Below are 14,345 nucleotides of genomic sequence, written 5' to 3'. Positions count from 1 at the left end.
TATGTAGCACTTATCATATTTTTGAACAGTAAGGTAGGCTTGAGATAGTATCAAGATAGCGTTAAGAGTAAGTTAAGAGATTATAAAATAAACAATACAAATTAGAAGCACAGTTAATACTTAAGTAGGTACTTACTTCATGATAATCAATACTCATAATCGGATCATCACAGGCAATCCACAATCCGTTGCCGCTCCAAACTCCATCATCAGTATAATATAAAATGCACTACGGACGAACACCTTGCACTGCACACCACATTGTCCGACCATCACCATTACCAACGCCGGCAGATCACCGCCGGAGGCACACCCGAGACACGAGGTAATTAAAAAATTGAAATAAAACGATGCTTTAGGGATTTTTGTAAAAAGATAGTTATATTTTTGGCATTGGACTATGACACAATATAATACTATGATATGCTAAGTAAGCGCATTATAAAGACTTTTACATGCCGAATATTGTTAGTCAGACTATTCTCAGAGGACTCTTTATAATATTTATAATTTTAACAACGTAACTGTTACAAATGAGTAGAAATACGAATCTACTTTACCGCTTTCGGCTGTCCTATCCTATCTATCTCGTCATCGCCTATTCGAAAACATAGCTATATCTAAAGTTATTATTCGTAATATTTTTTTCTCACTTTCATTTTTTTAATCTATAGGTACATTTTTAATATAATACAATTTTTGAACATATATTTATCGATATGATATCTTATACAGAAATACGCAACGAATGAGCGACGGTACAATAGTTTACCGAGAAGCCTCGCGCAATGCAACTGCGAATAAACATAGGAGAGTTCGGGGACTCCGGGGCCCACCCGGTCGCCCGCCACGACACAGCATCAAGGTCACGGGGTCTATTTGGTATCAGGTCCGTCCGCGGACGCGGCACGTCACTTAACACTAACTAATTACAACAAAACATCACAGAGAGCGGCCGATGCCGGCGCCGCGCGGCTACATGTAGATGGGCAGCTGCTGCAGCGCGCGCTTGTCGAAGCGTTCGTAGTGTGCGGCCGGCGGCACGCACTCCAGCTCGGGCGGCAGGTACGGGTGAGGCCGCAGGCGGGCGCGGGCCTTGGCGGCCGGCGGGGCCGCGCCCGGCGCCGTCGCCACCGGCTCCAGGCGGTAGCGGCGCGCGTCCTGCGGCTGTGGAGGCGGCGCCACGGGCGCGGGGGCCGCGCGGCAACAGCGCCGCACCACGGGCCTGCCGCGCGCGCGGCCTTCCGCCGCACCCGGGGTGGCCGCCACGGCACCCTCGCCGCCGGTCCGCGGCAAGTTGTTTACGAACGGAACGCGCCGTAAGCTCTCGAGCCTGCGGAAGTGCGACGGGTGGATCATGAGCAGGGGCTCTATCTTGACGCCCTGCGGCGGCTTGGCACAATCGGGAAGCTCGTATTCGATACTGCAGTCTACGTGTAAAGGCACCGAGTAATCCTTGGGAGCGATCGAGGCGGGCCGGGCCTCCCGTCGGAAGCGCTCGGCGACGGCGAAGTCGGTATCGCCACGGGCGTAGCCCGTCATGGTTGCGGGCGCGGCCTCACGGCATGTGCGCCGCGGGGCGCGCGCCGATCAGCTGATTGTGAACACGAGGACGCGCGACGGTGCGCGCTGGTCGACAGCGAGCGCTAGACTAGACTGCGAGTGTGTGCCGCCGGCCCCCGCGCCTGCGCTGAGCTCGTCGTGGCTCCCTCTCTTCCCGCTTCGCCGAACGAGATGTCGTCTCGCTCGCGCCGCCTCCGCCCCCCGCCGAGGTCGCCGCTGTATCCGCCGGGACTAGTGTTGCATACTAGCATAGAATACTAGTAGTGACTTGATTTAATAATATTTTCGATCCGGACTGGCACGCTAGCTCGCCAACAGTGAGGCTGGCGGGGCGGGCGGCTAGGTACGTGTCGGCACGGTCGCGGGGCCGGGGCGCTGCGCAGCTCGCTGTGGGCGAGATCGTTGCTAGCGGCTAGAGTGTAGAGATGGCGGTCGATAAGTATGGCGGCCACTCGGCGGGGGAGGGGGGGCGGGGAGCGCTGTGACGCGAATGTCAAACAGCTGATCGCGGCACGTAGTCGGCGCCGCGTAGCACTCCACCAAACAAAGAAACAAAATGGTAGTCGTCTCATTGACCCACTTTAAACTAATGTTACATCCGAGGACCGCAGATATCGGGCGCCCGCACGCTGTGCCCGCTCTGACTGGTGACTGGTGAGTGCTCATCATTGCAGCCGGTCGCAGTAGACACTAGACAGTAGGTAGTGACTTGTGTCCCCTGGCGTAGAGCTTAGCTCGCGCAGACTGAAGAGAACATGGGTTCGTCTACACATAATGCTTAGGTACTGTTTGATTATACTGTATAATCAGCCGAGGTGTAAAGGTGAAGTTAGGAAACAATAGCATTTTACACAATAACCCTTCTACATAAACATTTGTAAGTCAATACAACAGTAGTACCTACATAAATACATACATAATGTGTATGCATACATTAAAGGCAAAACAATACAAGGATTCTATTATCACCGTGAGTTCATACCTAGGCCATGAATAGGAAATACGAATCACTGAATATAATATTATTATCTCAACCATACGATACGTCACTTGCAAGTTTGATGTCGGAACTCGTAACAACGAACCGTCGCCCAGGCGGGGCGCGGGCGGTTCCAAACATTGATAATTTATACGTCTGTTAGACAACCGATAAAAACAGGCCAGGAATATTAGTTTAGTGTGCGTGCATAGCTCAATATAGAAGTTAGTTCTAAAGTCAATGTTTTTCTAAGTCTGTTGTCACACAGCTGTCATACATAGTCTATCATCGTATAAATGGTCTAAGGTTCCAAAATTTAAAAAAACAGTTACTGAAATGAAGTCACCGGACATAATATCCTCATTTACGAAGCCCAATTATATGCTAAATATAAAATAATAATATTAAGACCGAAGATAACTTTTAGCCTCGATAGCACGCTGCACAAATACATAAGTATTTAAAGTTTCAAATTTAAAAACTATTGTTATTAACGTAAATACGTTAATAAGTATTTATTAATGGACTAAACGTAGGACAGTTTGTTCAAACTGTGACATTTATTGTTACTTAGAAAAATTTTACTCTTGTCATAACTACTAAACGTATAGCCTTATCCGAATAATTTATACATATAAACGTTCCTCTTAAATCACTTTAAACTGCAAACTAACTGAAAACTGCATTAAAATCCCCAAAATAACTGCAATAAATGAACAGTTTAAAAAAAACTAAAAACCGACTTCAAAAACTCAAAAGTATAAAATAACTTAATAGAAATTTAATTTAATACACCTCTGATGCGAATCTTATACCTTTAATATTAATAAAATACTATTATTTATAATAATAATATAAAATGAAACTGTATGAAAAGTCCTAAAAAAGCAGTACACAAAATATAATAACATCATCCGCATGAACTATTAAAATATTCATATAATTAAAACTGCTGGGCCAAACTATGTCAAATTTTTATGGGACCAAATGGCAAACATTCTGAATCTAACTAAAGAAGAATCACGAAAATCGGATCACAAATCTCAGAGTAATCGGTGTACATACATTAAAAAAATACCGATCGAATTGAGAGCCTCCTCCTTTTCGAAGTCGGTTAAAAAGATCTGAGCAAACAAACAGCGGAAGTGACTTCATTTTATGCTATGTTAAGATATGTAGGTAGAATAAGATAATATAATAGTATTTTGATTCTAGAAAAAGTACTGCGTAGCAAAGATATTTAAAATAATGTACCTCGATCATCCCGCAACAGACAGCATAAATATTTCGTCGTTTCAATACGTCTATGTCCGCACTCAGATATGGCGACATATTTATTTTGTTATAATTAAATCAAATAAAATGTTATAATTTATGATTTCTTAACTGTGGTATGTAATTCTAAGATTTTTTTTTACTTTCGTATTTAGTCCTTCCCATAACACAAGACGGCATTTTAATGTTGTACCTATATCAAATTGTAAGCAATTCTGTCAACAACAAACGCGTGCGTACCGTTTTCGTATCGAGACAGCGACTACGACCAAAGGGGCCAATTGACTCCATTTAGGCGACTAGTGACATATCTACCTCTTGTAATACTAAAATATCATTGCTGTGTAGGTGTATGTATCTGTTTTACGCACGCATACTACACTCGCCAGAAGGGCAAAAAGACAAATGACTCGTCTAGTCGGTCGTGTGATCTGTACCTATATGTATAATGTACTATATATATATATCTTGTCTACACGTACTGATTCCTATCTCTCTGTCGCTACTCAGATAATATTATGTTACTGGCTGATCTAGATTTTACTACGAGTGTTAGATTGCTGGCCCTGTATGTATATGAATGTGGAACTCTTAATATTTTGTGCATAAGTAACTAGTTTGACCTAGACTTTATTAATAAACGCGAAGTTAAAGTTACTCCAAATTTAAAACTTTTTCGATCTTACAAATAAACTGGGTATAAAGTTATAACTAAGAATAAACCAAGAATATGCAAAATGTTTACAAATAGACATTTAGTTATGATTGGTTTACTTTGACGTATAACGTTTCCCGCCTTTATTTGCAAGGCTGCCTGACATTTGGAAAACATCGGAATTATCTTTGTATTGACAGTTTAGTCAATAGTTTGCATTTAGGTTTATAATCAGATATAACTTTATACCTAATTTATTTGTAAGGCCGTTTGTCTTTATCTTACCTTTGTCACAACAGAATTACATGACAGGGAGAAGTAATTTTAAACTTGGAGTAACTTAACATTGCGTTTATTAATAAAACAGATACAGTTAAGTTAAGACACAGTACAGATCGTGGTTTTGATTCAACGCCATGACAAAGATAGACGACACCTATTTATTGCTTTTAGCGTTTAATTTAGATAAACTCAGATTAGGTTGGATGATTTTTTTTTTATTTATTGATTAGAATTTCAATTTTACACTAACATTACAGGATGATCCTAATGCGTTAGTACAAAAAAAAGCGCTAGTAGTAAAAAAAGCGCGTACACCCTCCTTAAAGGCCGGCAACGCTCTTGTGATTCCTCTGGTGTTGCAAGAGAATGTGGGCGGCGGTGATCACTTAACACCAGGTGAAACGTACGCTCGTTTGTCCTCCTATTACATAAAAAACAGTGTAGTTGTCCATACAAATAATTATATATAACATGTCAAATTAATATGTACAACTTAAAAGCTTAGTCATATAGATTATAGGTACTAGTCACACTATAATAATAATAAGTAGATATTAGACACACAATGTCAAATGTCAAAACCAGTTGAAATACAATTGAAAGAACAATTGAAGAAAAAAAATAAAAATTTACAAGTCAATATTTTAGTTAGAGTACATTACAATTAAATCCATTTTGCATTTTTTATTCTTCCATTAATTCATCATCATCAATTCGGCCCGAAGACCTGCACTGCTGGACAAAAGACGTACACTGCTGGACAAAAGACGTACACTGCTGGACAAAAGACGTACACTGCTGGACAAAAGACGTACACTGCTGGACAAAAGACGTACACTGCTGGACAAAAGCCGCCCCAAAGGTCTTCTCGACGATTGGTCCTGCGCTGCCTTCGTCCCTTTAATTAGTTTATCCTTTTTTATGAAAGAGAAGGGCAAAAAAAGAAGTACATAATAATAATAATATTGACACACTTTTTACACAAATTATCTCGCCCCAAGTTAAGCATTTATGTATAGCCTGTGTTATGGGTTACAAGACAATGATATATTTAATACAATATACTTACTTAAACATACATAAATTCATATAAACATACATGAATACATTTAAACATCCATGACAAAGAAACAAACATCCATATTCATCATATAAATGCTTGCACCTACCGGGATTCGAACCCGGGACCTCTAGCTTAGTAGGTAGGATCGCTAACCACTCGGCTATACATTCACATGATGTTTTATTATTATTATTATTCTATTCGGAATACAGATAGGTTATTAACAAGGTGTATAATTATGTACTGAAGGCTAATTACAGATCACTAATAGTTATAGTAATAAGATAAAAAATTAAAATAAAAGAGTTAAATTAAAGTCGTCAGGAAAGTAACACTGAAAATAAATTAGTTGATTACATATCATTATAGTAATAAATAGTGATTTTATCACACGTGTGTTATTAAATAATTTAATATATTAATGAAAAAAATGATATTGCTTATAAGTTTGATTTTGACGTTTAAAAATGTATCATTTAAAATTTTCGTAAGGCCACCTACTGCCGTATTAAGAAAGACGACATCAAAGAAAATTTATTGAAGCAGGCGTTACTTTGCGGAAATCCATAATTATACAAATGATTTAAGTTTTCTTTAGTGTTAATTCCGCCAATATTTGTTTTTAAACAATTCGACACGTGTTTCGCCTCTACACGAGGCATCCTCAGGACGTGTTGTTTCGCCAAAATCTGGCTCGAGCCGGCAAGAAAACTTAAATCATTTGTATAAGACGACATCTATTTCGTTAGATAGGTTTACTACTCGTATAACATCTGTAATTCGTTGTAACGATTTATGACTTATAAAAAGGAACTACTTACTAGATCTCGTTCAAACCAATTTACGGTGGAAGTTTGCATAGCAATGTACATCATATATTTGGTTTACTTTTATCATTCCCTTATTTTAGAAGTTACGGGGGGGGGGGGGGGGAGACACCTTTTACCACTGTGGAAGTGTCTCTCCCGTAAACTATTATAAAAAAAATTGAAGTCCTATCAATAGATCAAACCCATACCCTATACGTATGGGTTTGATGAAAAATAATTACTGAGTTTCGGTTCTAACTATGCTACGCTCCAAAAATATTGTTTTTTATTTGTGTAAATACTTAATGCGGTACACAGACTACATCTACTTACCAAGTTCCAACAGTATGGTTATTATTAGCCACTTTTTTCTGAAACTTTTAAGTTTCAGAAAAAAGTGGCTGTGACATACAGACAGACACGACGAATCTATAAGGGTTCCGTTTTTTGCCATTTGGCTACGGAACCCTAATAAATGGCTCACATTCTAGCACTCTTCTAAACTGTTGTTGAAGTTACTGCCTTTCAATTTTGTCCAGGCCAAACTAGTTAGCCCAAAGAAAGTGCTTCAGTACAATTATCAGAATAACAATGCATGGAGACATCCAAAGTATACTTGATATGCAGAATGCGTCCCAAAGTTTGGTTGGACGTGGGAGAATGTTCGTAGAGTACTTAAAACTAAGCATTACATACATATATCGTCCAGCTCACCTAACGCGCTGACCGTTACTATCTCTTATTTATGGTAAAACTGATCGTGGTATTGTCTAAGCTACGTTTTCTACCCCGATATGGTTTAAGCAGTAGATTATCCTTCAGATACATAAAGAATGATATCACAATTCATAAAAATATGATGATAACCAACGTGAAAACGTTGATCCTCCAATCCTGACCACAATGAGTATCCATCATCATTGAAGATGCAACAGCACAAAATCGGTTAGCTGTGCTTAATATTTTTTTTAATTTTTTCTATTATGGGCCATTCACCGAACCGTTACGCTAGCTCTTATGCTAACCTACATTAATGTGTTTAATGTCAGTGAACATTTAATTTCTGCTGTAGGTACTTAAAATTGTTATTCTTGAAGTCATTCTACTTTAAGCGCGTTATGAAAAAAGGTGTTAAAGAAGTTGAAGTTAGTTGCTAAAATTCTCGGATGTTTGCGACATTCGTTCTTTTTTTATGGTTTCTTCGTCCAATAGTAGGATAGGCAAAGGGTTCAAGCTCGTACAGCCATAATAGACTCTGGGAGGCTTACTTCTTCAAAAGTTCGAATGTTTCTTCCACATAGTTCAGGTTATTCTTTTTCTCAATCATGTTTTTCTGGCGGTCTGCGAGTGATATTTATTTCTCCACAAAAATTCCGCCATAACCTTCTCTTTGCCATGCTTAACTATTTTTTCTGAGTGCTATTTAAAGTAAAGGGCAGTAAAGTCCTCGAATAGCGACCACGTACCGGAAGACGCAGTGTTTGTAGGCCCCTTACAAGATGGATCGAAGTTGCAATGGTTTTAACAATGTATTTCGTCTTATATGACCTTTTAAACCTGATTGTTTTTCTCCACAGTTTGAAGGTGTTTAATAGTTTTAAGTTTAGGCTGGATGTCGGCGTTGAGTTCTTCCCGTTGAACTCATCCCAACCGATTGCTTTAGGATCTCAAGAAATCGGATAATTTTCTTGTGCCTTCGTATGTTTTATGTAAAAAACTTCAGAGAAAATTAAAGTTATTCTAAAATCAGAAAAAGACTCCACGATGAAATATCTCTATTTTGTTACAAATGTCTCACAGAAACCATAACTTAATTAACAATTACGTACTTCTGACACTAAATCGTATAAAAATAGATATGATAATGTTGTTGAATATTCAATGTAAAATATAATTTTCTTTTAAGGGGCAGTTGAAACTTTTCAATTCAAACCTCGATTAGTTGAAATCCTTTCCAACTCGAAAAACACTCATGTCGTCTGAAGCTCAATAACCTAAAGAACTCTAAATTTGAAGACAAAATAAGAAGTGAATCCCTCACCACTCTCAAAGCCGTATCGGTACATATTTTACCTCTTCAACGCGGAAAAATAAAACTCTGTATCTTGAACATTGCAATGCAATACATTTTACAAACCTTACAACACGAACGTTTGAAACTAATTACATCTACAACTCAAAGAAAAACAACTTAGAGCTACATACTTTATGGCTGCTATCCCAAGAAATGGCCAAAATACCGCATAATAATTGTAACCATTTATTGACGGTTTATATAAAGCTTATATTTTTACAAAAAATAACTATATATCGATAGAATATCAGACGAACATTCATTTCTTCTGTACATCTCTATCTTTTATAGACAGTGATAAAATAATCAACAAAAGACCACTTACTTTTACAGTTGGAGCCATGCTAATCATTCAATCTAGATAAAAATTGTACGAAAATATATTAATTGTACACCAATACTATTTAACATGACATAGTTTTGTTCGTTTTGTACAGAAAATTGTATAATGTTTGTAATAAATTAAAAATGCTTCCAATTCTGAATTAAAACTATTGCGATCTTGTGCGAGAGAGGTAACCTAGCTCCGCTCGATTCCTCAAGGCTATTGGCTCGGTCCCTAACCTTAAGTCTTAAGAAGAATGATTAGTTGAGGCCTTTTTTAGACAAGAATTCTAAAACATCATACCGTCGCACTAACCCGGGCGAGAAAGTCACTAGTATGAAAGGGACAACTGCGGTTCCGTCTAAAAATCGTGAGTGAAAAACTGATTGGTAAAGAAATATTTAGTGTCGGTATGTTTTAATTTTTTCGCTTACTGATGTAGGATTTGTATACTACATAGGTCTATGTTTGCGGCCTTTATGATTATGCCATTGTAAGCACTATTTGAAGTAGAGTACTAACTTAAAAAAATATGGGTTGCACTCCGGCAGTGCCGGCAGAAGTGAAAACTTGAACATTAACGTTGTGCATTTTTAAATATTTTGGAATGGTTAGGGAATAATTTTGCACGAATTGCTTTATTTATCTGTATTAAAATAAGGCATTTATGTGGTTAAATACAATATTCATTTATTGCGCTGTCGTACACAAAAATGACAATTTATATATAATATAAAATACTGAGATATAATAACGATTTAAAAAGTTGTAAAATCGTGTGCATATTATGACGATAACAACTTTTTGAATCGTTATATCTCAGAAACGGTAGCTCATTGGAAAAAAGTATAAATACATTTATTATAGATAATTTTATGATCTACAATTTTTGTCTCGGGTAATTTTATGATAAAACATAGCGTTTTGCTGAAAATCTCGTTTTTTTAGACCATTGTCTTTGAATAATATATTTGAACTATTTTACTGATTTTCAACTTTTTGGGAATTTATGCACATTCGAATGTTTTAAGTTTTAGTTAAAAGTGCGTAGGATCGGAATTTAACGTCAAAAATTTTGAAATTACAAGAACAGCCACTCACCACTGTACCTACCTGCGTCCCGAACTAATGTATCAACTGTCAATCGAATACATGTTGAATTGTTGCGTTTGAATAAAAGAGACATTCGCAAATGCGAAACTTAATGCCATAAATCAGGTTTAGTTGGGTACAATGGAGGCTATTGTCCTGCACGCACCAGCTGTGCCCGGCCTCGACGGTACGTACCTGTGCAGCTCTGCATGCAGGTCGCAGGTCGCTGGCGACATTACCCGCGCGTCCCTCATACCAAATGGCTTCTTCTCCCTTTTTATAAATTCAACGATTGTATTGTTTTGTTTGAATTGTACTATTGCTATAATGTAATACAATAAAGAGGAAATAGAGAAATGGAAATATTTTTTTTAGTTTAAAGGGATACCCCACTTGTGGGATTAATCATATTTGTTTTGATTTGAAAGAGCGACATCTCAAGTCAATTTCCTAATAATATGCACTTATTGGCGTTGAGCTGATTATCAACCGTTAAGTAGATCCTGTAGATGGAGCGTACAACCTGAGAGTTGAACAAGACATACCAAGATATACGATCAATACGTTACTCGAATGGTTGGCTAAGTTGGTAAGAGCGCTAGGACGGAAGCGGAGATGTCGCGGGTTCGAGACCCGTTCATTGTTCATAAATATTGGTTACAAATTTAATTTGTAGAAATATATTTATTTACCATAGGGAGTGACAATAACATATTTCAAGAACACTTCGTATGAAGCTACATCAGTTCGTAAAGGGGCTTTAACATGGGGAGAAGAACTGATCTTTGAAAAACTTATTTTAGATCAAATGTAGACACACTTTAGTACTTTGCTGACGTGTAAACTGTTTGGATTTACGAAAGGTCGCTCAACAACTGATGCGGGTGTTGAGCTTATTCATCATATCTATGATGCCTGGAAGGATTCAATGGATGCGCTCGGTGTTTTTTGTGATCTATCTAAGGCATTCGATTGCGTCCAACACGAGACTCTTATCAGGAAATTACAACACTATGGCATCAGGAACAATGCGCTGACACTTATTAGTTCTTATTTAGAAAATAGAATTCAGACTGTTGATATAAATGGAAAACGCGCCCCTGGATCAACCATAAAAATGGGTGTCTCACAGGGTTCAATTCTTGGTCCATTTCTATTCTTGATCTATATAAATGATTTGCCATATGTTGTTAAGGATAATCATGAAATTGTTCTATTCACTGATGACACATCCCTTTTATTTAAGATTAAAAGACGTGAATCAGTCTTGGATGATGTAAACAATGCTTTGTCCAAAATTGTTCATTGGTTCAATGCTAATAATTTGCTTTTGAATAGTAAGAAAACTAAATGTGTTAAATTCATAACCCCAAATGTCAGTCAGGTGAATTCAAATGTACTTGTGAACGGGGAGTACTTGGAACTTGTAGACACCACAGTTTTTTTGGGTATTACTTTAGACGCAAAACTCCAATGGCGTCCACATATAGCTGGTTTGGCGAATAGACTTAGTTCTGCAGCATTTGCTGTAAGGAAAATTCGCCAGCTCACAAACGAAGACACGGCACGTGTCGTATATTTTAGTTATTTCCATACTGTTATGTCTTACGGTATATTACTGTGGGGACACGTTAGTGATATTCAAACGATTTTTGTGCTGCAGAAAGAGCTGTTCGAGCAATCTACAATCTGTCCAGTAGACATTCGTTGAGTGATAAATTTAAGGAGATCAACATATTAACAGTACCATGTCATATTTGAAAACCTAATATTTGTGCATAAAAATATAGATCGTTTATAACGAAAATAGACAAATCATTCAGAGGACAATGTGTCCGTTTTTATAATAAACTACAATTAAAAAAGTTTAAAATATTTGTTAAACAGGAACTTTTAAAAAAAGCTTATTATACAATTAAAGATTATATAACAGATAAAAGTGCATGGGATTAAAGCAATGTAAATAATTTAGCAGTAGGACTGTATTATTCTATTATTTGTATATTTTCTTGACTTCAAAAAGTGATGCGGTTATCCTATTTTGAGAAATAAACTATTTGAATTTGATAGGAAAATCACAGTCCATCTTTTAAAATATATAACAACTTAATAACTCTAATAGTAAACAATTTTAGGTGTCCTGCGCAGAACCAGAGATGAACCATGCATCATCCACTATATAATCTACTATACTATAGTAAGCCTTCTTTGTGAAAGAAGCTTTAACATATTTCTTGAATTTGTGCTCAGTGAATCCTAGGAAACTGTTTGGTATTTTATTGTAATATTGAATACAAACCTATGAAGGAACCCTTAACTCTAGCTTACTTATTAGATGTGTAGAGAATACTAAGCTGGGATGCTCTACGACACTCATGGAGTAGGGATGTTCTAACACATATACACACCTGTTACCAACTGCTACATAAACTTATATATATATATATATGTATGTTTGCCCTCAAATAACACGGATTTACTTTGTTTTTACATTTCGGCTCGATCACCTGGCGTTGCGTAAAGACGTCGCTTCATTGTGTGTCTTCTACCGCATTTATTACGGGGAGTTTTCCGAATAGCTGTTTGACCTGATTCCTGCCGGCGAATTTCACCTTCGCACGACACGCCATAAATGAGAAAATCATCCCCTAATATCACTAGATACGGCGCCCTTCAGACCGAAACACTGTAATGCTTACACATTACTGCTTCACGGCACAAATAGGCGCTGTTGTGGTACCCATAATCTACCGGCTTCCTGTTGCAAATGAGCCTCCAACTTACGTACATATACAAAAAGTGCGCACTTTTCTAAAAGGTTGGCGGCGGTGATCACTTAACATCATCACATCGTCCTGCTCTTCCACAAAAATAATATAAGTACATGAGTTGCGTTAGCTAGAATTTGTATTTACTCAATATGTATATATGCTGCAGTGAAATCCAATTAGCAGTGATTGCCAGGTATGAAATTCAATTTCATTAAAGTAAATGAGATTCGATGTTTTTTTAAGCATGTTTTCACGAGGCGAATGTAGCGGATATTTGTGTTGAGTTTGGGGGAGAAGTGAAGGATTACTGTAGAGTGTTCAGTGTGCATATCTGATGGAGGTATTCCGTGAGTACGTAGGTCACACTTAAAGTTTTGCGTAACTTAAAAAACAACATGTTATAACCAAAACATTATGTTTATTGCTTTTCAAAATACACTCCTTTACATTTTAAACGGTATCAATGCCTCTTCGGAATTGATAAACGTGAAACATCTCATCAAATCTTTGATTTTGGGGAAAATACAGAAATCACAGGGTGCTAGGTCGGGGCCATGTGCACGATGGGTGACGAGTTGTACTTTTTCAGAAGCTAAAAATGACTTTGTTTTGTTGGCCGTGTGTGAAGAAGCGTTGTCATGATGTAGGAAACTACATCATGACAACGCTTCGTGGTCGTCTTTAGCGAACTTTTTTTAACACCCTGGGTAAAAAAATGGTAGAATACCGGCATTAACACTCTTTTGATCTTCAAATAGAATTGTGCAGATGGGACCCGTAGCTGAGAACAAAAAATGCGATAATTTTTTTACCAACGTTTCAAAAAAATATATATTACTCTTAGTGTGCCCCATGTAGTATATATTAAATAATACACATTATTTTTTGTAATTTATTTCAGTTCGTGCCAACCTTAGATGTATAATGTGGTTTGCTGGTGCGGCGTCGAGGGAAATATACGATGGAATCGATCATTGGTCCATGCGCCAAGGACGGAATGTGAATTGCTTTTTTTCTAATTAAAGCTATATACATCTTAAGAATTATTCACAACGTTAAATAAATAAATGTTTATAAATTTTTCGCAGAAAAGGTATCTTAACTTACAGTGTGCATAGATTGATTTACTATATACACAATAACTTCTGCTATATTAATAATAAACGCGAATATTATTTTCTTTTACTGGAAAAGCAGGACAAACGAGCACACGGATCACCTGGTGTTAAGTGATCACCGTTATTAAGTAAAGTTATTCCAATCCAGTCTTATCTTACCTTGGTCGCTACAGGATTACATGACAGGGAGGAGTAATTTTAAGCTTGGAATAACTTTACATTGCGCTTATTAATAAGGCGGCTTAAGTTTTATTATTATTAATCAATATATTTGTTTTTTAACTTACCCAAGCAAGGTGTAACGTTAGAGTATATTTGATGCATATATTGCATTTAATT

This window comes from Leptidea sinapis, chromosome 22 (genome assembly GCF_905404315.1).
Source record: "Leptidea sinapis chromosome 22, ilLepSina1.1, whole genome shotgun sequence".
Classification (NCBI taxonomy): domain Eukaryota; kingdom Metazoa; phylum Arthropoda; class Insecta; order Lepidoptera; family Pieridae; genus Leptidea; species Leptidea sinapis.
The sequence above is the reverse complement of the archived record's forward strand: the minus strand, read 5'-3'. Positions refer to the sequence as shown.